We start from the raw sequence: 27,440 nt of genomic DNA on the forward strand, positions 1-27,440 counted from the left end.
AGGCAAACTATCAATTAAGAGAGACTTCCTCGATCCGATAAAGGGAATCTAATAAATATCTCTGCCAACATACTGAATGTTTTCCCCCAAAGATCTGGAACAAGACCAGGTACATCAACTCTCTCCACCTATGCAACATCTCACTGGGTGTCCTTGCCCGTTAAAAGTCTGGAAAGGCACAAAAATGCCTCTATTCTCAGACAACATGAATATCTATGTGGAAAATCTAAAAGGATCAGTAACAACAACAAAAGGCTAGTAGAGCAGCTCCGTGAGAGAGTAGAATAGTGGGTACCAAAGGCTAGGAAGAATGGGAAATGGGGAGTTACTGTTGCGTTTTTTTGTTTTCTGTTTTTATTTATTTATTTATTTTTAAAGATTTTATTTATTTGACAGAGAGATAGACAGAAGAGCACAAGCAGAGGGAGTGGCAGAGGGAGAGGGAGAAGCAGGCTCTGCACCGAGCAGGGAACCTGATGCGGGACTCGATCCCAGGACCCTGAGATCATGACCTGAGCCGAAGGCAGACGCTTAACCATCTGAGCCACCCAGGCGCCCTGTTTTCTGTTTTTAAGTAGGCTCCATGCTCAATGTAGGGCTTGAACTCACGACCCTGAGATCAAGTCATTTGCTCTACTAACTGAGCCAGCCAGGTGCCCCTGGGAGTTACTGTTTCAGGAGTACAGCGTCAGTTTTGCAAGATGAAATCAAGTTCTGGAGAGCTGCGGCACAACACTGTGAATATATTTAACATTACTTAACTGCACCCTTGAAAATAGTTAAGATGATATATTATGCGGGATTTTTTTTTTTTACCACACTTAAAAAAAATAAAATTAAAAAGCGATAGAAAGTGAAGCACCTGGGTGGTTCAGTCGGTTAAATGTCTGCCTTCAGCTCAGGTCACGATCCCAGGGTCCTGGGATGAAGTCCTGTGTCGGGCTCCCCGCTCAGCAGGGACCCTGCTTCTCCCTCTCCTTCTGCACCCACCGCCCCCCCACTCATGCTTTCTCTCTCTCAAAATAAATAAATAAAATCTTTTTTTAAAAAAAGGAATTGAAAGCTATGGTTTTGTTTTAAGTATATGGGTATGACTTGATTATATCTGAATGGTCAAATGACCACTTTTGCTGCCTTTGACCTACTAAATACATGATACATGCTAACAGTTCTCTTTACATGAAATTATATCAGCATTCCTGGAATAAACCCCACTGGAAAAAAAATCAATCGTATTTCTATATACTAGCAAATCACTAAAATTTTTTCAAAATGCAAATACCTTTTGCCATAACGCCAAACACCATGAAATACTCAGATATGGATCTAGCAAGATATGTGCAAAATTTTTATACTGAAAACTGTAATTCCCAAAGAGAGAAATTTTTTTAAAAACAGACCTAAATATATGGAGATATACCATGTGCATGGATTAGAACACTCAATATTGTTTAAATGCCAATTTTCTTCAAATTGATGTATAAAGTCAGTGTAATCCCAGTGAAATTCCAAATTCATAATAAAAAGCAGAAGAATTAGAATAGCCAAAGCAATTTTGGAAAAAAAAAAAAAGTTTGAAGGTTGATAGTATCTGACCTCAAGATTTAGAAAGCTATAATAATCAAGATAGCGCATTACTGAGAAAAGGAGAAACATATATACCCGTGAGACTGAATACAGAGTCCAGAAATAGACCCATTAATACCTGGGCAAGTAATTTTTAACAAAGGCTCCAAGGTAATTCTATTTAAAAAGATACTCTCTTCAATAACAGAGGCTAGAACAATTGGACATTCATATATAAACAAATGACCTTCAACTCATAATTCATATCATAAATAAAAATTAACTCAAAATGGGTCATGTACCTAAATGAAAAACCTGAAACTATAAAATCTCTGTAACCATGAATTAGGTAAAGATTTTCTTAGACTGAATACAATAAACATGAGCTATTAAAAAAAAAACTGATAGATTAGATTTCATCAAAATTTATATCTGTGGTCTTTTGAAGATCACGATTCAGAAAATGAAAAGATGAGGCAGTGGAAGTATTTGCAGAATACACATTTGATAAAGAACTTGTGTCCAAAATTTAAAGAACTCTCACAATTAAGTAATAAGAAAAAAACCCAATTTAAACAGGAAGAAGGAAGAGATGTTAAAGATATACCAATAGCAAAGAAGCATATGAAGAAATGCTTAACACATCATTTAGTCATTAGGGGAATGCAAAATAAAATAATAGTAAGCAGTAGATACCATTGGATAGCCACTGGATTGGCTATTTCTTTTTAACTGATACTGCCAAATGACCTGAGGATGTAGAGTAAATGGGATTCTCAGACATTGCTGATTAGAGTGCAAAATGTTACTGACACTTTGGAAAACGGTTTGGCAGTTTCTTGTAAAGTAAAACATACACTATCATGCCACATAGAAGAATGAACAGAATCAGTAACAGGAAAGTTTAATATGGCTGTCAAATGCAAGATCAACTTACAAAAATGTTTCTCTAGTAAGAAAACAACTACACTTAGGAAACATAATAAATAAATACAGTAGCATTTACCATAACAAAAACTACATGGTATCTAAGAATACAAAAGATCTGTACAAAAAAAAAATGTTTAAATCTAATAAACACAGATGTTATAAAAGAGGTATTTCATGTTCTTGAATGAGAAAACTTACAAAGGTATCAGTTCTCTCCCAAATCAATCTATAAGTTAAATGTCATCTCAAATTCCAGCAAAAAAAAATTTTTCCAGCTAAAATTTTAAGATAACTGATTACTTAGTCTAAAACTTACACGGAAGAATAAAAGTACACGAATAGTTAGGTTATTTTTTTAAAAGATGAACAAAAAAGTGGTTTGTTCTACTAGATATTAACATATACTAAAAAGCACACTAACGTAAAGATATTAGAGTATGGGGCACATGAACAGATAAACTGACCAATGGCACAGAATAGGGACCAAACAAGCAGGAATACACATACATATATACATACACACACACACACACCCTCTGCCCCTTCATTTCTACTCCTGGCTTTATATAGCAAAGACAGTCTATCACAGGTCCATTAGAATCACATAAGTGGAAGTGAGGATACAGATAAAACAAGATGGCTGTGAGTTGGTCACTGCTGAAGGTGGGTGAAGTTGAAACTCAGATTCATTATAGTACTCTCTCCACTTCTGTATCTGTTTAAAAAATTCTGTAATAAACCCAAATACTAGAGCAAAGACAAAAAGCAAAGCATATGCTGCTTCAGTGACCCCCAAGGCACTTAGATACAAGGCCCTCGGGTTGGGGGCTAGATTTTTAGGCCTACTCAGAGATAGAAGACATGGCCTCAAGCTGCTTAAGGAGCAACACCTGGGACTGAGCCCAGATGCTCAAAGACCTGTGTATTTTACAGAGAAGGCTAAAAATACTCCATTCAGCCCGCTGAAGCAGTGAAGACATTTAGCTCACATCAAGGGCCTTGAAAAAGAAAAGAATAAACCACTCCAACAAATAGTTAAAATCCACGGCCTCTATCATACCTAAATTTGTGGTCTAGATTTAGTGGTATGGAATGGTATGGAAACTCTAAGGTAAGAAAATATAAAAGCCAGTCCAGGACAACAAAGATCCCTGGGGACTCAGCAGTAGTAAAAACAAAGTCCCCTGTAGGGATACTTTCACGAGAGGGCCCGTGAGGGCTCCAACAGCTAACAAAAGCCACTGGAAGTGAGCTCACAATCAAAAACCACAAACCACCGGAGGCAGCAGCCTGCCCTGAGGGAGAAGCTGACCCCTGGAGAACGATGTGTAAGTGTGTAAAATGACTGCATACGTTCTTAAGGGACAGGGACAATAATGGAAACAACAGTACAGACCGGTGTGCCTCCGCCTCAGAAGAATCATAAATGGAGCCCCACTGCCCGAGCCAATGCCCAAGTCTGTACAGTCGCGGGCAACGCCCTGTGACCTCTCTTACCGCCCTGGCTCCATCTCCTCTAATCCCCCCAGCTCCCTCGGCTCCAGCTACACAGTCGCCTGGGCCAGTCCCCCCCGAGGGCCTCTATCCCCTAGGCCTGAAATATACTTCCCCCAGATTGCCGCATGGCTCACTCCCCGACTCCTCCAGGGCTCTGTTCAAACGTCACCGGCTCACTGAGGCCATTCCTGACCATGCAACCCCACTCACACCCCGGCATTCCCTGTCCTGGCTGACTGGTTAGTTGGCTTATTTATTTCTGACCCAGCACAGATCATCACCTGACATACTACATATTATCTTGTTTACTGCCTTCCACCCCCAATTAAAATGCAAATTCAATGAGAAATAGTCTCTGTTTTGGTCAGTTCAGGATCCTTAGAGCCCAGAGCAGTGTCTAGCACAAACTTGGTGCTCAATAAATACTTGTGGAATGCGGAAATGGAGCAATTAGAGAGAGATGATCATTCTTGTAAACTATGTGGTAGAATTCTCTCATTCATTCATGCATGGATACGTGCACGCTCAAACATTTACTAAGTAGTTACTTTATACAAGGGAGTATCAAGGTATTCCTTTCCTTACTGTGGAAATTCTTCCTTCTCCCCCCCCCCCCCCCGCCAAAAAAAATAAAAAAACGGACGAAAACTGACTTTTCCAAAAAAAAAAATTTACCACAAAACATTAGTATATTTTGTAAGTTATTAAAAGTACAGACAATATAATAAAAATCACCTTTCATGGTTCAGCTTCCTGTTCCTTATTTTTATCTTTCCTTAGAACGAACTCGTGTGTGTCCATACCAACAACACCAATTTCTTTCTTTTTTTTTTTTTAAAGATTTTATTTATTTATTTGACAGAGAGAGAGAGACAGTGAGAGAGGGAACACAAGCAGGGGGAGTGGGAGAGGGAGAAGCAGGCTTCCCGCCGAGCAGGGAGCCCGATGTGGGGTTCGATCCCAGGACCCTGGGATCATGACCCGAGCCGAAGGCAGACGCTTAACGACTGAGCCACCCAGGCGCCCCTAACAACACCACCAATTTCTGTATGACTATGTGGCTAAGTACAACTTCTTGTCTCCTACTTACTCAGTTTAGGGGTTTGAGAATATTCTACTTATTATTGATATCTATATCTATACATGGTTTTTGATACAGAAATGCCAGAAGTAGGTATTAAAATCTCCTACTCCATCTGTGTCCAAGAATTAGCTAAGGTACATTATTTAGGAGGACAAAAGCTGCTGACTGTAACATGGGATTATAATATCCACCTCTGCTGAATTCCAATTGTTTTCTTACAAATAGTTACATGCACGTACATTCTGGTAAAAATACAGCCTGTGCCTCATGCAAGACTTCAGACACACAAATCACTAAACAATATTACTGTATCCCTTTGACAAAACTCTCTGCTTATAATCTCTTTGGCTGGCCCAATAATTTTCAGATGACACGGAGTATTTTTTTTTCCCTTAAGGTTACTATTGGGGCCAAGGAGGACGTTGCCTCACCTTGCTTAGTTATAAGTTTGGAATTGTGCTGTATTAAGCCCACTCATAATCAGAACCTAAAATTATTAGATCTGCATCATAGGAGTTTCACAATTGCTATACCTATGATGTTTGAAATACTCTGTCACGCAGTTTAGCAAATGATAAGCACACATACACAATACCGGTTTTAAATTCTACGGTACACATGCTCTAAAAAATACTCACAGGGTATCCAAGCTGTTCAAGCTGTTTGTACAATTACAAAACGTCTCTCTCATTTATTTGGTTACAAAACTATTTCAGCATTTGGGCCACATTTAATAACTTTCAGAACAGGCTTACAGTTTTTTTTTTTTTTTTTCTCTGAAACATCTATTTTATTCTCTGTTAAAGAACAGGTTACCACTCCCTATGCCAGGTGAAACAAATGCTCACCAAAGCATCTAAAGATATGGGTGACAGCTTTTTTTAAATTTTATTTTATTATGTTATGTTAATCACCATACATTACAACATTAGTTTTTGCTGTAGTGTTCCATGATTCATTGTTTGTGTATGACACCTAGTGCTCCATTCAGTACGTGCCCTCTTTAATACCCATCACCGGGCTAGCCCATCGCCCCACCTCCCTCCCCTCTAGAACCCTCAGTTTGTTTCTCAGAGTCCACAGTCTCTCGTGGTTAGTCTCCCCCTCCGATTTCCCCCCCTTTATTTTTCCCTTCCTACTATCTTTTTCTTTTTGTAACTTATAATGTATTATTTCTCAGAGGTCCAGGTCTGTGATTCAACAATACAATTCACAGCGCTCACCACAGCACATACCCTCTCCACTACCACCCAGCCAGCTTCTATTATCAAGTTCTGCCTCATGCTGCCATCTAGTGGTTCATAGTGTGACTGCAGGCAAAGCCTACTAAACCGCAGACGTGGGGCGCTTGGGTGCCTCAGATGGTTAAGCGTCTCCCTTCAGCTCAGGTCATGATCCCAGGTCCTGGGATAGAGCCCCATGTCGGGCTCCCAGCTCAGTGGGGAGTCTGCTTCTCCCTCTCCCTCTGCCTCTCCCCCTACTTGTGCTCTCAAATGAATAAATTAAAAATCTTAAAAAAGGGACGCCTGGGCGGCTCAGTCGGTAAGCGTCTGCCTTCGGCTCAGGTCATGGTCCCAGGGTCCTGGGATCGAGCCCCACATCGGGCTCCCTGCTCCGCGGGAAGCCTGCTTCTCCCTCTCCCACTCCCCCTGCTTGTGTTCCCTCTCTCGCTGTGTCTCTCTCTGTCAAATAAATAAAATCTTAAAAAAAAAAATTAAAAAAAACAAATTAAAAAAAAAAACCAACTGCATTCTCTTTCAGAAAAATAGCTTTAACACAGAAGCTTAAATAATCCATATCAAAGTTCTGTGACAACTGTTAGTAATATATAAAAAAAATATATTACTTTGTACATTTTATTTTACAAATGTTTCAAAGAGGTCATCCTACCAACTCCTTATCTAGGTCTTGTCGTTTTACCCTTATTTTAATGGTGTCAGATTTCTTTCATTCTGTTCCTCTTTAACTATCTTTAAAGTATTTTCTGGAAGTATATATTCTTTTTTTATTTAAGATTTTTTTATTTATCATGCTAATAGGGGTCACGCTAATCTCTGTATCCTTCCGATGTTTATATATGTGCTGCCAAAGTGAGTACTGCAATATAATATTAACTATTCATTACAGTGTACATTACATCGCCAGGAGTTATTTGTATCTTATAACTGAAAGTCTGTACCTTTTGGCCCCCTTCACCCATTTCTCCCAATCCCTCAACCCCTGCTTCTGGCAACCACCAATCTATTCTCTGTATATTACATAAGCTCAGTTTGGTTTGGTTTGATTTAAAATTTCATATTACTGGGGCACCTGGGTGGCTCCGACAGTTAAGCACCTGCTTTCAGCTCAGGTCATGATCCCAGGGTCCTGGGATTGAACCCCGAGTCGGGCTCCCTGCTCAGTGGGGAGCCTGCTTCTCCCGCTCCCTCTGCTTGCCATTCCCCCTGCTTGTGCTCTTTCTCTATCTTGCTCAAATAAATAAAATCTTAAAAAAAAAGTAAAGTAAAATAAAACTTCTCATTATTGAGTGAGATCATACAGTATCTTTCTCTGACTTATCTCACTTAGGGAAGGAGTAGGAGACCTGGATTTCTTCTGGTCCCAGAAATTTGGCTGGATAGGGATCAAACCATTCTGAACACCTACGAACTCAACAGGAGAACGAAGAAAAGAACAGCAACAACTCTCTGAACAGAAAAGTGACCATTTTCTGGAAGGTAGAACGTTCGGAGAAGTGAATCCGAGGGGTATTCGTGAGGATAGACGGCGGGGGAGGGAGCCTCCATCAGCAGCTACTGGCAAGTGATAGAGCAGCGGAGCACAAAATCGGAACTTTTAGAAGTCGGCTCCGCTGAGGGACGTCGCTCCAGTGGTTAAGCAGGGGGTGGAACCCTCGCTGGGACAGTGTGGTCTCGGGACCCTCGGGGTCACAGAAAGACCGCGGGTGCCTGAGTGCAGCAGCACTCCCGGGTATCGGAGCGGGGAAGCCGGCTGCAGAGACATAGCTGAGGAGCGGACTCTCAGCTCGGTGTTGCCATAAACCGTGATCCACTGCACAGTCAGGCCACTGCTCCTCCAGCAGGGACCCAACAAGCGGCAGATCTGGGGAGACTCCCCTTCCCCCTGAGAGGAGCAGCGTGGGAGCACACTGCAGAGATCTGCTGGGTTGGGAGACTCCACACAGGGGGGTCGGGTGCCAGAGACAGAAATGCTCGGTCACAGGCCGGGTGAGCACGGAGTGCGGCCAGAGACCAGGAAGACAGGAGTGACTGACTGCTTTCTCTGGAGGCGCACTGAGGAGCGGGGCCCCGAGTTCTCAGCTCCTCCGGGGCAGAGATTGGGAGGGCGCCATTTTGACTCTTGGCCTCCAAAGCGGTATGGAAAGCTTGCAGGAACAAAAGCTCCTGAGAGCAAACCCGAGCAGATTACTTAGCCCGGACCGGCAAGGGTGGGGCAATTCCGCCTCCGGCAAAGACATTTGGGAACCATGGCAACAGGCCCCTCCCCCAGAAGATCAGCAAGAACAGCCAGCCAAGACCAAGTTTATCGATCAATGAGAACGGCAGAACTCCAGCGCTAGGGGAATACTGCACATAGAATTCATGCCTTTTTTTCAAAGTTAATTTTTTTAACTTTTTTTTTTTTGAGTTTTTCTTTTTCCCTTTTTCAACCAACATCTTATCAATCCCTTTATTAAAAAAACATTTTTATTTTTCATTTTTAGAGTCATATTCTATCCCTTCATAGTAGTTACCCTTATTTTTGGCGTATATATATATAAGTTGTTCTCTCTTTAAAACTTTCAGATACAGTTTCTTCTAACAGATCAAAATATACCCTAAATCTCTAGTGTATGGCTTTGTTCTAGTCTCCTGCCTGATCATATTCTCTCCCTTTATTTTTTTCCTTTTTTTTTTAAATCCTCTTCTTTCTTTTTTCAAACAACTTCTTATCTTATCAATTCCTCTTATAAAATCTTATGTAATTTTCATCTTTACAATCATATTCCATCCCTTCATCGTATTAACCCTTATTTTTGTACATATATAACTTTTTCTTTCTTTAAAATTTTGGGAGGCACTTTCTTCTAACAGACAAAAACACACCCAAAATCTAGTGTGTGGCACTGATCTATGCACCAGCCTGATCATATTTGATCATATTCTGGTTTTTTTGGTTTTGTTCTGTTTTTGTTTTTATCTTTTTCTTTTTCTTTTTTCTTTCTTTCCCTTTCTTTTCCCCCAGTTTCAGGTCTTTTCTGATTTGTTTAGAGTATATTTTCTGGGGACATTGTTACCCTGTTAGCATTTTGTTCTCTCATTCATCTATTCTCCTCTGGACAAAATGACAAGACGGAAAAAATCACCTCAACAAAAAGAACAAGAGGCAGTACCGACTGCCAGGGGCCTACTCAATACAGACATTAGTACGATGTTGGAACTAGAGTTCAGAATGATGATTTTAAAGATACTAGCTGGGCTTGAAAAAAGCATGGAAGTTATGAGAGAAACACTTTCTGGAGAAATAAAAGAACTAAAATCTAACCAAGTCGAAATCAAAAAGGCTATTAATGAGGTGCAATCAAAAATGGAGGCTCTAACTGCTAGGATAAATGAGGCAGAAGAGAGAATTAGTGATATAGAAGACCAAACGATGGAAAATAAAGAAGCTGAGAAAAAGAGAGATAAACAACTACTGGATCACGGGGGCAGAATTCGAACGATAAGCGATACCATAAGACGAAACAACATTAGAATAATTGGGATCCCAGAAGAAGAAGAAACAGAGAGGGGGGCAGAAGGTATATTGGAGCAAATTATAGCAGAGAACTTCCCTAATTTGGGGAAGGAAACAGGCAGCAAAATCCAGGAGGCACAGAGAACCCCTCTCAAAATCAATAAAAACAGGTCAACACCCCGACACCTAATAGTAAAACTTACGAGTCTCAGAGACAAAGAGAAAATCCTGAAAGCAGCTCTGGAGAAGAGATATGTAACCTACAATGGTAGAAACATTAGATTGGCAACAGACCTATCCACAGAGACCTGGCAGGCCAGAAAGGACGGGCATGATATATTCAGAGCACTAAATGAGAAAAATATGCAGCCAAGAATACTATATCCAGCTAGGCTGTCATTGAAAATTGAAGGAGAGATAAAAAGCTTCCAGGACAAACAAAAACTAAAGGAATCTGCAAACACGAAACCAGCCCTACAAGAAATACTGAAAGGGGTCCTCTAAGCAAAGAGAGAGCCTAAAAGCAACATAGACCAGAAAGGAACACAGACAATATACAGTAACAGTCACCTTACAGGCAATACAATGGCACTAAATTCTTATCTTTCAATAGTTACCCTGAAAGTAAATGGGCTAAATGCCCCAATCAAAAGACACAGGGTATCAGATTGGATAAAAAAACAAGACCCATTGATATGCTGTCTGCAAGAGACTCATTTTAGACACAAAGACACCCCCAGATTGAAAGTGAAGGGGTGGAAAACCATTTACCATGCTAATGGACATCAAAAGAAAGCTGGGGTGGCAATTCTTGTATCAGACAAATTAGATTTTAAACCAAAGACTATAATAAGAGAAGAGATGAGGAAGGACACTATATCATGCTTAAAGGGTCTACCCAACAAGAAGACCTAACAATTGTAAATATCTATGCCCCTAACATGGGAGCAGCCAATTATATAAGGCAATTAATAACAAAAGCAAAGAAACACATCGACAACAATACAATAATAGTGGGGGACTTTAACACCCCCTCACTGAAATGGACAGATCGTCTAAGCAAAAGATCAACAAGGAAATAAAGACTTTAAATGACACAATGGACCAAATGGACTTCACAGATATATTCAGAACATTCCATCCCAAAGCAACAGAATACACATTCTTCTCTAGTGCCCATGGAACGTTCTCCAGAATAGATCACATCCTAGGTCACAAATCAGGTCTCAACCGGCACCAAAAGATTGGGATCATTCCCTGCATATTTTCAGACCACAATGCTTTGAAACTAGAACTCAATCACAAGAGGAAAGTCAGAAAGAACTCAAATACATGGAGGCTAAAGAGCATCCTACTAAAGAATGAATGGGTCAACCAGGAAATTAAAGAAGAATTAAAAAAATTCATGGAAACAAATGAAAATGAAAACAGTCAAAATCTTCGGAATGCAGCAAAGGCAGTCCTAAGAGGAAAGTATACAGCAATACAAGCCTTTCTCAAGAAACAAGAAAGGTCTTAAATACACAACCTAACCCTACACCTGAAGGAGCTGGAGACAGAACAGCAAATAAAGCCTAAACCCAGAGGAGAAGAGAAAGAATAAAGATCAGAGCAGAAATCAATGAGATAGAAACCAAAAGAACAGTAGAACAGATCAACAAAACAAGGAGCTGGTTCTCTGAAAGAATTAACAAGATTGATAAAGCCCTGGCCAGACTTATCAAAAAGAAAAGAGAAATGACCCAAATAAATAAAATCATGAATGAAAGAGGAGAGATCACAACCAACACCAAAGAAATACAAACAATTATAAGAACATATTATGAACAACTATATGCCAGCCAATTAGATAATCTGGAAGAAATGGAGGCATTCCTAGAGATGTATCAACTACCAAAACTGAATCAGGAAGAAATAGAACACCTGAACAGACCTATAACCACTAAGGAAATTGAAGCAGTCATCAAAAATCTCCCAACAAACAAAAGCCCAGGGCCAGATGGCTTCCCAGGGGAATTCTACCCAAACATTTAAAGAAGAATTACTACCTATTCTTCTGAAACTACTCCAAAAAATAGAAATGGAAGGAAAACGTCCAAACTCGTTTTATGAGGCCACCATTACCTTGATCCCCAAACCAAAGACCCCATCAAAAAGGAGAATTACAGACCAATATCCCTGATGAACATGGATGCAAAAATTCTCACCAAAATACTAGCCAATAGGATCCAACAGTACATTAAAAGGATTATTCACCATGACCAAGTGGGATTTATCCCTGGGCTGCAAGGTTGGTTCAACATCCGCAAATCAAGGTGATACAATACATTAATAAAAGAAAGAACAAGAACCATATGATCCTCTCAATAGATGCAGAAAAAGCATTTGACAAAGTACAGCATCCTTTCTTGATCAAAACTCTTCAGAGTATAGGCATAGAGGATACATACCTCAATATCATAAAAGCCATCTATGAAAAACCCACAGCAACTATCATTCTCAATGGGGAAAAACTGAGAGCTTTCCCCCTAAGGTCAGGAACACGGCAGGGATGTCCACTATCACCACTGCTATTCAACATAGTACTAGAAGTCCTAGCCACAGCAATTAGACAACAAAAAGAAATAAAAGGCATCCGAATCAGCAAAGAAGTCAAACTCTCACTGTTTGCAGATGATATGATACTTTATGTGGAAAACCCAAAAGACTCCACCCCAAAACTGCTAGAACTCATATAGGAATTCAGTAAAGTGGCAGGATATAAAATCAATGCACACAAATCAGTGGCATTCCTATACACCACCACCAACACAGAAGAAAGAGAAATTAAGGAGTCGATCCCATTTACACTTGCACCCAAAACCATAGGATACCTAGGAATAAATCTAACCGAAGAGGCAAAGAATCTGTACTCAGAAAACTATAAAATACTCATGAAAGAAATTGAGGAAGACACAAAGAAATGGAAAAACATTCCATGCTCATGGATTGGAAGAACAAATATTGTGAAGATGTCAATGCTACCTAGAGCAATCTATACATTCAATGCAATCCCCATCAAAATACCATCCACTTTTTTCAAAGAAATGGAACAAATAATCCTAAAATTTGTATGGAACCAGAAAAGACCTCGAACAGCCAGAGGAATGTTGAAAAAGAAAAGCAAAGCTGGTGGCATCACAATTCCAGACTTCAAGCTCTATTACAAAGCTGTCATCATCAAGACAGTATGGTACTGGCACAAAAACAGACACATAGATCAATGGAACAGAATAGAGAGCCCAGAAATGGACCCTCAACTCTATGGTCAACTCATCTTCGACAAAGCAGGAAAGAATGTCCAATGGAAAAAAGAGTCTCTTCAACAAATGGTGTTGGGAAAATTGGACAGCCACATGCAGAATGAAACTAGACCATTTCCTTACACCACACACAAAAATAGACTCAAAATGGTTGAAAGACCTCAATGTGAGACAGGAGTCCATCAACATCCTAAAGGAGAACACAGGCAGCAACCTCTTCGACCTCAGCCGCAGCAACTTCTTCCTAGAAACATCCCCAAAGGCAAGGGAAGCAAGGGCAAAAATGAACTATTGGGACCTCATCAAGATAAAAAGCTTTTGCACAGCAAAAGAAACACTCAACAAAACCAAAAGACAACTGACAGAATGGGAGAAGATATTTGCAAATGACATATCAGATAAAGGGCTAGTATCCAAAATCTATAAAGAACTTCTTAAACTCAACACCCAAAGAACAAATGATCCAATGAAGAAATGGGCAGAAGACATGAACAGACATTTTTCCAAAGAAGACATCCAAACGGCCAACAGACACATGAAAAAGTGCTCAACATCGCTCAGCACCAGGGAAATCCAAATCAAAACCTCAATGAGATATCACCTCACACCAGTCAGAGTGGCTAAAGTTAACAAGTCAGGAAATGACAGATGTTGGCGGGGATGCGGAGAAAGGGGAACCCTCCTACACTGTTGGTGGGAATGCAAGCTCGTGCAGCCACTCTGGAAAACAGTATGGAGGTTCTTCAAAAAGTTGAAAATAGAGCTACCATACGATCCAGCAATTGCACTACTGGGTATTTACCCCAAAGATACAAATGTAGGGATCCGAAGGGGTACATGCACCCCGAAGTTTATAGCAACAATGTCCACAATAGCCAAACTGTGGAAAGAGCCAAGATGTCCATCGACAGATGAATGGATAAAGAAGATGTGGTATATATATATACATATATATATATATATATATGTATACACACACACACACACACACACACCGGAATATTATGCAGCCATCAAAAAGAATGAAACCTTGCCATTTGCAACGACGTGGATGGAACTGGAGGGTATTATGCTGAGCGAAATAAGTCAATCAGAGAAAGACATGTTTATCATATGACCTCACTGATATGAGGAATTCTTAATCTCAGGAAACAAACTGAGGGTTGCTGGAGTGGTGGGGGGTGGGAGGGATGGGATGGCTGGGTGATAGACATTGGGGAGGGTATGTGCTATGGTGAGCACTGCGAAGTGTGCAAGACTGTTGAATCACAGATCTGTACCTCTGAAGCAAATAATACATTATATGTTAAAAAAAAAACAAAACAGAAGATAGCAGGAGGGGAAGAATGAAGGGGGGGAAATCGGAGGGGGAGATGAACCATGAGAGATGATGGACTCTGAAAAACAAACTGAGGGATCTAGAGGGGAGGCAGGTGGGAGGATGGGTTAGCCTGGTGATGGGTATTGAGGAGGGCACGTTCTGCATGGAGCACTGGGTGTTGTACGCAATGAATCATGGAACACTACATCGAGAACTAATGATGTAATGTATGGTGATTAACATAATAAAAAAAATTTCATATACCTCACTTAGCATAATGCCCTCAAGCCCATCCATATTGTCACAAATGGCAGGATTTCTTTCTTTTTAAATGAATATTCCAGTGTGTGTGTGTGTGTGTGTGTGTGTGTGTGTGTGTGTAATGAATCTCACAGTACAGAAGAACACAGAATCAGAGATGCTGAGGGTTTAAAGGGCTTTCACAGGGGCTCCACTCCTGCCACGTGCTCAGCGTGTGGACTTCGTAGACAACACCCCTGCCCACTGCTTTCCCAGCCACTGCTTGAGTATCTTCAGTGTCCGTGATTCAGCATCTCCCCAGGGTATCACTTTGCCTTGAGGCCGGGAGTGCCAAAGAGTTACTCCTTACCGAGTCCAATAACTTCCTGTAGCATCTCCCTGTAGTCTTAATTCACCCTTGGCCACGCTCCACCCCCAGTTTTTAACTCCACATTCATAAAGCAGCCCAATCAATAACTGAAGATTGTTCTCCTGCCCTATCCTCTCCTCTCCGGGATAAACACTGCCCGCTCTCTCAACTGTTACTCACATGCAGGTCTGCGACCTCGCCCCGTCCCGATGCTGACCAGGACCACCAGAATTGCCCCTGTTGCCCTGTGCTACTGCGTATGGCATCTACAAGCACGTCAGTGGTAACTCGCGGCATGTCATGGTGCCCTTTCACAGGCTTCCTGTGGCTTCTCCAAACAGGACCGCCAAAGCAGCAACTATGCCATTCAGTGCCCCACAGCTGATTTTTGTAGGATGAAGGGGAAGACCTGATGTTCTCTCTTCAGTGTTTATATGTTGATTGTGGGCCCATGCCTCCAGGTTACTAAACCAGCTAATGTGTCATAGCTATTGCTCTTTGAAGACACAACTAGCAGTTCTCCCCCAAACCGATTTCTCCCTTATCTCTAGGGATTTGGGGGCCTTGCTAAGGATTGTTTCCCAGCCTCCCCTACGATTAGGTGAGGCCACATAACCAAGTTCTTGCCAAAGGTGTGTGAGCAGGAGTGGCATTTACAATTTCCAAAGCACCTGGTGAAAAAGCAATCCCTCATCCTGGACTTCCCTCCTAACTCCTTGCAGGCTGGAAATGGAAACAATGAGACCCACCCTGGAGGATGATTGAGTCCTACCAGCTCAGTCCCTTCATGACTTCTAGAACAGAGCTCGCTTACCCAGCAAGGGTGTTACAAAGAGAAACAGACCTCTGTGTTCTGGAGCCACTGCATTCAGGGCTTCTTCGTCCCAAGAGCTTAGCCCAGGGACACCTGGTGGCTCAGTCGGTTGAGAGTGACGCTTGGTTTCAGCTCAGGTCATAAACTCCAGCTCAGGTCAGGATCTCGGGGTTGTGGGATGGAGCCTCTTTGTAGGGCCCTGCGCTCAGTGGGGGGTGTGCTTGAGATTCTCTCTCCCTCTGCCCCTCCCCCCATTCGTGTGAGCATGTTTTCTCTCAAATAAATAAATATTTTTTAAAAAAAGACACACAACACACAAGAGCTTAGCTTCTACCACTACTAAAATATCTTCCCAGCTTTTGTAATTTGAAGATCTGATGAGCGGACATGCTATATTTTTAAAGAAATCGTTGATAAATATCAATCAGGAACAGGGAACAAAAACACTATAGGAAGGTAAATGCTCTTCTTTATTTTCCTATTATTGTAATAATAGAGACAAACGATTTTCAGAGCATAAGAAAAAAGCTCTTGCAAGTGGAAGGCTCTGAAGTAAGCCAATTCTACAACAGAGCTTGTTTCTGCCTACCCTATTTGACACCCTCCTGGATGAAAGATGTTGAGCACTAGAGGTACTCTTCAGATTAAATCACTGGGAAAGGTCCTTTAAAAACACGTGGATTTTACTTAGGAAAATCTACCCTACCCTAACATTTAAAAATTTAAAGCTTTTCAATTCAACCTTATCATGAGAATATGATAAATGATAAACCAAGCCAAAAAATTTTCTGTACATCACAGGGCACACTCAGAGTAAAAAGGCAACCTATGGAATAAGAGGAAATATTTGCAAATCATACATCTGCTAAGGGATTATTATTATTTAGAAAATATAAGGAACTCCTACAACTCAACAAAGAACAACCTGATTAAAAAACGGACAAAGAATGTGAATAGACATTTTCCAAAGAAGATATACAAATGGCCAATGAGCACATGAAAAGATGTTCAACATCACTAATCATCAGGGAAATGGAAATCAAAAGCACAATGAGATACCACCTCACACCCATTAGAATTGCTATTATCAAAACAAAACAAAATAACAAGTGTTGGCAAGGACGTGGAGAAATTTGTACCCTTGTGCGTTATTGTTGGAAATGTAAAATGGTGTAGCCATTACAGAAAACAGTGTGGTGGTTCCTCAAAAACTAAAAATAGAATTACCACATGATCCAGAAATTCACACCCAAAAGAATTTAAAGCAGGGTCTCGCAGGGATAGTTATATACCCATGTTCATTAGCAGCATTAGTCCTAAGAGCTAAAAGGTGGAAGCAACCCAAGTGTCCATCAACAGCAGAATGGATTAACAAAATGCGGCATATTCATACAACTGAATAGTCAGCCTTAAAAAGGAAGGAAACTCAGACACATGCTACAACGTGGATGAACCTTGAAGACATTATGCTCAGTGAAATAAGCCAGTCACAGAGGGCAAGTACTGTATGATTCCTCTTCAGTGAGGTATCTAGAAGGTAGAAAGGTGGCTGCCAGGGGCTGAAGGGAGGGATGGGAGTTAGCTGTGTAATGAGTACGGAGTTTCCGTTTAGGAGGAGGGAAGATGCTCTGGAGACTGGTTGCTCAACAACGTGAGTACTCAACACTACTGAACTTTACACTTAAAAGTGGTTAAGACAGGGACGCCTAGGTGGTTCAGTCATTAAGCGTCTGCCTTCGGCTCAGGTCATGATCCCAGGGTCCTGGGATCGAGCCCCACATCGAGCCTGCCTCTCCCTCTCCTCCCTGCTCACTTGTGCTCTCTCTCTGGCTATCTCTGTCTCTCTCTCTCTCAAATAAATAAATAAGATCTTAAAAAAAAAAACAAAAAACGGTTAAGACAGTCAATTTCACATTATTTTCCCACAATTAAAACATTTTAAAAACCGCATCAAATTTGTTCCAAGGCCACCTTTATGTTTAACTCTTAATATTGGGCACAAATAACATTTAAAATGGAAGCTTCTCAAGGGCCCTAGCCCAGGGGTACAATGTCCTACAGAGGAAAACGGTTTCCTTACAAAGGTAACACACAATGAAGGCAGATATGGTCTATAAGCCAAAATGTTTTATTAGAGGAATGAGGAGACCTGTCTATTACCGAATACTACAGAATACAGAAATACTTAGAAATTAACATTAAAATATTTTTATTACCTTCTACCAATTAATAGGTTTTTAAATTTATTTCAAAAATAAATAAATAAAAATAAAAATTTTATTCCAATCTCAACGAGACTTCAAATCAGGTAAAGGTGAAGAGCTCCCAAACCATCTAATCATCTGTAGGTGGCAGTGAAAGCACAGTGTTTATGTCATGCAGCCTTGAAATGTCAAAGTGCAGGAAAATGAGATAACACACATGAGCAATCTAAAACTACTTTCCGCACCACTAACTGTGCAGGTTCTCCTACATAAATAAATGATCTGAACTTGTCCGATATAACAAATGTTTCTCCTGCCCAAACACTTTCCCCCCAGGGCTGGTACTCCACCAACCCCAATCTCTTTTTTCTGTCTCATTCTTTGGCTTGATAGGTCTTTGTGATCCTATCTACCTAGAAACATGAGGCATTCAGTTCTGGGGACATGGCATAGTTTTCCTTCTTACAGAAAAAGAAACACACAAACACTAGTCAAATCCATAGCCTATTTACCAAGGGCCTACTAAATGCAAAGCATTCTGTTGGGTGCTCTGAAGTCCCTGAAGATGGAGGTGCCAGGGGCTCGTTAACAAGACGGACACACAGAGTGACACGAGAGAAGAGAGTGCCATCAAGGGAGGAACAGCCATCCCAGGCACCTCTAACTCCCAGTTCTAAGAACCCGTGATTACTGTTAGGAGAATAAAGCCTACACGAGAGGCAGAACCTTGATCCAAACATACACCCCTGCAGGCCCGCCCTGTGGCTCTCTGAGCGTCGTACTACCTACCTGCTCTCTTCCCCTGTCTATTGAGCTTCTTTTAGACCATGTGGCTTGCTGGCGGCAAGAGGCTGTATGAGCCAAAGGTCATACATTTCTCATCAAGAATATCCACCCAAGGGGCACTGGGGTGGCTCAGCTGGTACAGCATGTGACTTGACCTCGGTGCTGTGAGTTTGAGCCCCACATTGGGTGTGGAGCCTATTTAAAATTAAAAAAAAAAAAAAAGGATATCCACAAGAAAAGTATAAGCAATAAGAAGATAGCATCACTGCAAAAATTCAACTGACTCGTCACTGGGACCACATTAATTTTTTAAGCATAAGAGAGTGAGTTCTGGCAAAAAGTGCTTCTGAGTGACCGAGAAATCAGTGCAGTTTTATTACCAAGGAAACAAAAAGCCCGCGCCATCTTTGTGTGTTCCTCTGCAGGCTGATTATAACGTCTCCACGAGGTTCTCGGCCACCAAGAATGACAGGTCTCCCGGGAGAGGGTGGGGGACCATGTGACTGACAGAGGGCGGCCTGGACCTGGCGTGTTCTCAAAACCACACCTGCTGCCTGCCGTATATAAAAGGAACGGTTATAGGAGAAAGGTCAAAGTAGACGGGCAAATTAGCTGCGACCATCGAACAAGCTACTAGAAATGGATAACCGTATAAAGAATAAATAAAATCAAATCTGTTAAGAGCAGTAAAGTTGACTTAAATGGAAAAGGAGGTAAAAACATACACACTAAAGAACACTGCCACAACCTGAGACATGGACGGAGGGCAAAGGCCAGAAGTGCGCAAACCCCTCAGGGCTCTGCGTGCTTTGCTTGGGAGGAAGCCCCAGACACCTACACACACATTTCAGGGCTCCCTGGCATGAGGTTTCCCCAAATGAATCCTGGACACACTGAGGTTTCTGTGCCGCGATATGAGGGCACAGCGCCCCAAGTTCTGGCCCATGTCTCTCACCTGTAGGCCTACAAAAATTCAGATGGAGACAAAGAGAAAATACTCACCGCAGTGGGAAGAGTTCCTTAGAGCTGTGAGGTGCCAAAGGTGGGAGGGAGGCCTTTCCAGAAAGCCTTATCCAACCTCCCCTTTCTGCCAAATGGGGAGAGTGGTGATCAGAGAAATGAACTTTTTTTTTAAGATAACTCGGCGAATTAATTAGCGGCAGAGGAAGAGCTCCCACACTAACCATTCCCAGTCTGAAAATTCCCAGGAAAAATGTAAATGTGCCACAGAAAAAAAAGGGGGGACATTTCAGGCAGGAGAGAGACAAAGAGAACTAGTATTTTGGTGTCTAAAACATGTACTTTGCATAAGCTCTAAGGAATGAGATGATTCACAGGTAAGAACCGAGACGAGGTATTTAAAAAAATTACTCGCAGAAACAGCTTCCAAGAGGCAGAGACACTCAACCCAGTCTTTGCCAACTCAAAGCACAAGTTTAAAAAAAAAAATAAAAACCTTTTTGAATATGAAATGTAACACACATACAAAAAGTGCAGCATGTGGGGAAATCCACTGGCTTCTTTTCCCTTCTCCACCCTGCTCTGTCCAAGAAGCTGAGGGTACAGATTGCATCCGAAGGCTCCGGGCCCCCAGCTTCCACTGGGTTCTGCTAATGGGAGCCTCAGAGCAGATTTCAGGGGAGAGAAGCCCGAGGCTGGGGGACTTATTCCCCTGGTTCCCTCTTTCTTGCAAGGTTCCCTCAACAGAAAGTCACTACTGTTCTCCAGGCAGGTTCCCCTCCCTCCAAGTTCTAGTAGCCTCTCCCGCCCTGTATCTCTTCACGCCGAATGGGGTGGGGGGAGGGGGCACCACAAAGCAGCAGTCCTGCCAGTTTCCCCTTTCCTCACGAGGTTCCATTCTTGTATCATGAGACCCTTACGAATAAGCCCTCCTTGACTCATCTTAAAATCTGTTTTCTACGGACACCCTTACAGATACAAGGACAAAACAAAATATACAGCTTAATGAATTATCACAAAGTAAACACTAGAGTTATTAGCACTTAGGTCAATAACTAGAACTTGCCAGCATCCTGGAAGCTCTCTGGTATGCCCTCCTTACTACTGTATTCTCCCACAACCCTCCAAAGAGTTTCAACACCTAAGCATGAATTGCTCAACATGTGATTTCAATTTGGTCTACTTTTTGAAATTCATATAAATGAAATCATACAATATAAATTCCTTCATGCCTGGCTTTTTTCACTAAACACTATATGCCCAAGATTCACCCATGTTGTTGCATGTGCCTGCTACAGGATTCATTTCGATTGTGAAAAGCGTTCACCTGTATGTCTACACAACAACTGATTTATCCATTCTACAGCTGAACATATGGGTTGTTCCTAGAGCTACTAGAAATAATGCTACTATGAACATTCTTATCTATGTTTCTTAGGAGTGGAATCTGAGTCATAGGGTAGATGTATTTTCATTTTACTACTTAATAACCAACTATTTTCCAAATTGAAACTCTCACCAGCAAGGCACAAGAATTTCCAGTTGCTGGAATATACTATTTCCTTTAACTGTGAGGCCAGAGTCTGTAGAAGGCCACCACGTACCTCACGGTAACCAGAGATTTCTACTCAATCAGCTGTCCTCAGGACTCTGACTGGATCTCTAGTCGGTTAGTGCAATGTCACACTGCTAACTCTTGGCCTGGGGTTCTGCAGGACTTCAGCTGGTCCAGGACTAATTTTACTCTCCTGCAGCAGCCTTCTCCTAAGATCCTCTAAGTGAGAGAATCTTTAATATCTTTAAGGAACTCTATTTTCATTGCTGATTTAGATCTATTTTAACTAGAATTATAGATCACTTTGGTTATCTAGGCTCAATTTGCTGTGAGTTAAGTAACTGCCTGATTGTCTATATGCTTGTAAAATTTTTCAACTGTACAAAAATTGCCAAGGAAAAGGAATTCGAAAATTGCTAAATTTGTAATACAATTTAGGAAATCAAGTGAAAAGGAGGTTCGTATCAACTTGGCCGTAGGATTATAGCTACAAGGTGTTGACATTTTTCTTAAAAACAGATTTAGACAAATAGTATCTCAATCTTCTTTATCGAGAAAACTATTCAATATGGCTCCTCATTAAAAACAAACAACACACACACACACACACACACACACACAAGACAGAGCAGTCCTTTTAGATACAAGTTTGACGGAGAGAGGGGTAGGGCAACAAAGATTCCATCACCTCAAAATGGGAGACCGTTAGGGTCACCAAACGGTAAGATTCCACCCCTACCCCCCAACCCGGTTCACAGCACTCCTCACTTCCCTCACAACCCTCTTCTTGGGGACAGGCGGGCTGTCTACCAACCACTCCAGCCTTCCGTGTTGATGGCCACCCTCCCTGAGAAAAACAAACATTAAGGACAGTGATCCCTTCCCCAAAACACTGGGGTAAGGAATTAGAACAAGATCCCCTCCCTTGCGCATGCAGTGGTAAAGAGAAATATGTTAAGAACAGGAAATATAATTCTATCTGTGGTGTAGACAAATATAACTGGGACTTACTGTGTAAATCCATTAACTACATCCTTCCTAAGAATTATGAAATTGGCCTAACTATATTCACTCAAAAACTGGGCTCGAGCGCTAAAATAAAAATTCATCGAGGGCTTTTAACATCTAAACCAGAATTCAAAAATGGAACAAAAACAGATCATTTCACAAAGCGAAGGGAAGTAAAGCCCCTGGGATATGTGAAATCCCTATTCTGCAAGGTGAAAAATTTCTCTTTCACTCATATTCCAAAATAAGTGAGGAAAATACAGTGGCATGAACAGTCCCAGAATGAGGGACGTTCTTCTGCTTGAATAAAAAATTCATTAAGCTCAAGTATTAAAGAAGCAAACTGGACACTGTAAGAGTTAACTTCTTGATCCATTGTTTACTTGCTGCCAAATGGTTCTGGGGAATTTTTCTCAGTGTCATTCTTTTTTACAACCAACATAAAGGTGATGTGGAGGGCCAGAGACACAGGGAACGGTGTGAAATACCACAGGGGTCATAGAGAGGAGAGGAGGGCCACTGCCCTGAGCCTGAGTCTCCACGCTGGCCTGGTGACTGGCAGATCCCCTCCCCTAAGTGGGTCACAGCATCCCTGATGCTGTCACCCAGCGCAACAATCCACCCATGACTCCCTCGACCCTCCACCTCTTCACCTACATTTTCAGTCACACATTCCACCAATATTTATTGAACGCTGGCTACACACATACACACATACAACACATGCCAACCCTGAGAAACTTCAATTTAGTGGAGGATAAAAGGGAAGGAAACACTCAACAACAATACAAACACAGGCCACCACAGGGACAAGTACCAAGTGCCAAGGAACCTTACAGGGGTGAATAACCAACGCAGCTTCAGAGGCCAGGGAACATTTCCTGGAAAGCGCAGCACTGGAACTACGACTTAAGGACACACAGCCGCTGGCGAAGCCAAGAGATGTGACGGTTGGTGGAACAGCACGAGAAAGGCAAGGAAGGACAAGTGCAAAAGGCCCCACATGAGTAAAACAGAGAGGAAGTGGGGAACGAGAGCTGATCTACCCTCAAGCCTCGCCTCTGTGTCTCTCTTTGCAAGACTGACAAGTAGGAAAAAAACAATCTCCCTGTGTACAATAAAGGACTCAAACCTTAATGAGCTACATGCCACCGCTGCACCGCTTGATTTCAGCCACACAGGGAACATTAATCAATACTTAATGAAAAAAAAAAAAACTTGTGACAGGGCATATGAAATTAAGGCAATGGAAAGACTGGATCTGCAGATAAGAGGTTCCTAATCCAGCTGAAATATCAAACTCCCAAACTGCACATAAAACATAAATCCATGCAATGTAACTGAGCAATGAATAAATACTGTCTGGTGAATATGCTGATGCATTCACCTCGTAACAAGAAGTTTATTCCAGCAGCCAGGGTGGTAAAGGGAGGACCTTGGGGCGGGGGGGGGGGGGGCCGGGGTCTGAGTTCCTCAGCAAGGGACTGGCCCTCTTCGGGCCTTGCACCCTCATCGACACAAGAAGGAATTGCTTAGGTTGCTGTCAATGCTTCTAAAACCTGTTACTATGATGATGGCAGGTTATCACAATCAAAAGTACTTAATCACCAAAGACAAGAATTTAGGTAACTTTTATAAGTCACAGACTTACTATGGTTTTTATCTGAGGACAAAAAGAGCAAGGGCCCTCAAACTGTCTTAAATTCAAAAAGCAAATAGTTAAGTTCATGTACCTTTTAAAAGTTGACAAATCATGTATCACCAAAAATAAAGATAAAATTTTAAGACAAGCAAATGAGATAATATTTTTTTTAAGAAAAGAGAAAGTAAAAAATTTAATGTAATGAGGCAGGCGATGATTGGGGTTGCTCACTTCCCTTTCTATTGGTTTCAATTCCCTTCCGAGGTTAAAATACTCCCAACATGCAAATTATTCCACTGAAGAATTCCAGTCCTTTCTTAGCAATTTGCAGAGATGTTTATACAAAAGGGATTATTTCTAGACTTCCATGTGACAGAAAAGGGATAGAATGCATTGGGGACTAAAAAATAAAGAAGGGGTGCCTGGGTGGCTCAAGTCGGTTAAGCATCTGAGTCTTGATTTCCGCTCAGGTCATGATCTCAAGGTCGTGAGATTGAGCCCTGTGCTTGGGGTGGGGGGGGGGGGGTTTTTTTTAAATTTTTTTTCTTTTTTTTTTTTCCCCTCCCCCCCCCCCCCCCCCCACTCCCTCCCCTCTCTTAAAAAAAAAAAAAAAAAAAAGGCAAACCAAAGTGCATAAATGCATATGCAAGGCAGAAGCAAATAACCAAGGATCCCAATTTTAACCACTTAGAAATATCTTAATAAAAGTGGGTATTTTATGATTTCAGGAACTTTGTGATAAAGGGTTAACTCTGTTTAGGAGTACCTAAATTAGTACAAAATGCCAGGCACTATGTTAAGCACTTGGGATTTTTCTGGTTTGGATTTTTCTGGTTTAGAGTTCTCACAATCCTATCAGATGAGTATTATCTCTATCTTAACTGTATAGAGACTAAGTAGGAACAGAGACTCAGAAGGGTTAAGTAACTAGACAAAGTCACACAGCTTAAAGAGTGAAGAAGCTATACTATGAATCCCATCCTAGTCAACATCAAATCTCATTCTCCTTCAATAGATGATGCAGACTTTAAGCATCAAAGTAAAGGAACTAAATACATTTTCCTCTTTTTGTTTGATTCTCTTAACTATATGCCTTCATTTCAAGCGGAGTTTATGCTAATCATGACTTCATAAACAAATCATTTGTGAGAGAAACCACATCCAGGGTAAAGTCATAAGCTGAAAACGCCTTATTTCAGAGAGTACTTCCTGAAAGAGACAAAGCAGCAATTACAGCCGAAGGAGTACCAACTCCTATGCCAAGTATTGTATTTGAAACAACTTTGTAAATGAAAAGAAGAACCTAAAACAAAAGAAATACTGCATTTCTTAAATATACCATTTTTAGAAAATGCTATTTTAACACAAGATATCTCTTTTACATAACTGGATATGATGAAAAATGTTCCTCTCTAACACAGCCTTTTGATGGACAGGAGGTAAGTAGCATTTAGTTAATTTCATCACAGATTATCACCAAGTAATGCTATACTTAAGAGGTACAAACTTCCAGTTATAAGTAAGGCACGGGGATGAAAAGTACAGCATGGGAGAAGTGGTCAATAATATTGTAATAACTTTGTATGTGACAGAAAAAAAAAGTAGTGCTATACTTACTAAGTTTCAAAATAATTTAACAATACATTTCTGACACCGTGCTGGCAAAGGACTTTGAAATGGGTTATGCTGTCATCTTCCTACACTATTAATGTGATTTTTTATTTATTTTCAACATTGTTTTACATTAACAGTAAATGTAATTTTTTTCAACTTAAGGAAAATGCTGCTATGATAAATCATATTTAGGAGTCTTTGTCACTTGGTTTCAATTACTGTGTTCCACAAAATGTACTTAAATGCTTCAAAAAAAAAAGACTAAGGGGTGCCTGCTTGGCTCAGTCAGTTAAGTGTCTGACTCTTGATTTCAGCTCAGGTCATGATCTCGGGGTCTTGAGATCAAGCGCCCAACACGCATAGTCTGCTGGAGATTCTCTCTCTCCTTCTCCCTCTGCCCCTCCACCAGTCCCTCCCTCCCTCCCTCTCAAATAATCTTTAAAAAAAAGACTATAGTTACTGAATCTAAAGTTTTTAAAATACTGACTTGAAAGCCAATCACTTTTTAATATTTATCCAAAAATGTATTTGTGTGTACAACAGCACAACACAATCTGTCTGGTAATGCCTTTAAAACATGCATCACACGTATTTTTTTCAACCTTAAGCAAATGAATACAAGTGTTGGTGACATTAAAAGCAGCTTGAGCCCAATGGGAGCTAAAAGATTTACTCAAAAAGGGTTTGTAACTATGAAATTTATGTGACAAAATTCAGGGATAAGGATGGGGGAAGGGAGTCCAGAAACAATATCAAAAGAGAAAAAAGATACAAAATTTCATTTACAACTGCTACTATTTAAAAATTCAATGAAAATTTAAAGAGTCAAGCCTCCAAAATTATTCTCCTTTGTATAATACTGGAGATTTAATTTTTTTATACAGTACTTTTCTCATTTGATAGGAATTAAAATTCTAGTCACACCAATATTTGAAAATTTTAATACAGGCTATTAATATATACAATTCTAATCCAAAATCCTATCTAACCTAGATACTTGGCTAACTAGCTGTAGTCAAGAAGGAAGGAAAAAAGGGAGGGGGGGAATGGAAGAACAAACTCTTATCTTGTGTTTGTTCACAGCAATTGCTCAAATTCATTTTATTTTTTTGCTCAAATGCATTTTAAATTATCAACAGCCCATGATGCCACTGACCAGACTGCTAATCACCCCCACAGTTCTCACTAAAGGAAGACTCAGGGCTGATTTAGAGACAGCCCACTCTAACAAGTGACATTTCTGAAGGAAACTTTTCTTACACCTCCATGTTTCAAGGGGATACCACAAGATTCCATCTCTTTGTAAGTGAGTTTATTTTTAAAATCACTGTTGTTGACGTTGCATCATGGGTGATGGAAGTTTCACTCTGAGGAGGGTCGATGATATTTACAATCACAACGAAACTCCTTTCCATTAGAAATGGACATTGTTTGATGGGAGTTAGTTCCTGCATACACCTAAAGTTATTGAGTGACTTCTAATTAATAACTACTTGTCTTTGATATTGCTTTTTTAAATTTAATTTGACAAATAATACTTAAGTTTCTCTAGGTAGAGGGAGGGCATGAGAGTTACTATACTAGCCATGTCCTCTTCCCGAGGTGTTGCTTTCTGTGCACACCAGTGACATCCATTTCTAGGACACTGGTAAACACCATTTGAAGCCAGTGTTAGGCACTTCCAACTGTGCATGAAAAACTAGCTCATCTGTTGTTCTAAGAGTCAAGCTCTTAATCTGTGGACCATGACGCAACACACTGCTGTTTCTAGACCTATGGTAATTGAGAAAGAACGTAATACTATGAGGAA

The 27,440-nt window shown here is 40.9% G+C and overlaps 1 protein-coding gene across 1 annotated transcript in view; it reads right to left on the reverse strand.

Annotated features, from left to right (window-relative positions):
* UBAC2 (UBA domain containing 2) overlaps positions 1-27,440 on the reverse strand; it is a 177,584-nt gene that overhangs the window by 110,004 nt on the left and 40,140 nt on the right. The gene's annotated exons all lie outside the window — the stretch shown is intronic.

The sequence above is a fragment of the Neomonachus schauinslandi genome, chromosome 3, assembly GCF_002201575.2.
Source record: "Neomonachus schauinslandi chromosome 3, ASM220157v2, whole genome shotgun sequence".
NCBI lineage: Eukaryota > Metazoa > Chordata > Mammalia > Carnivora > Phocidae > Neomonachus > Neomonachus schauinslandi.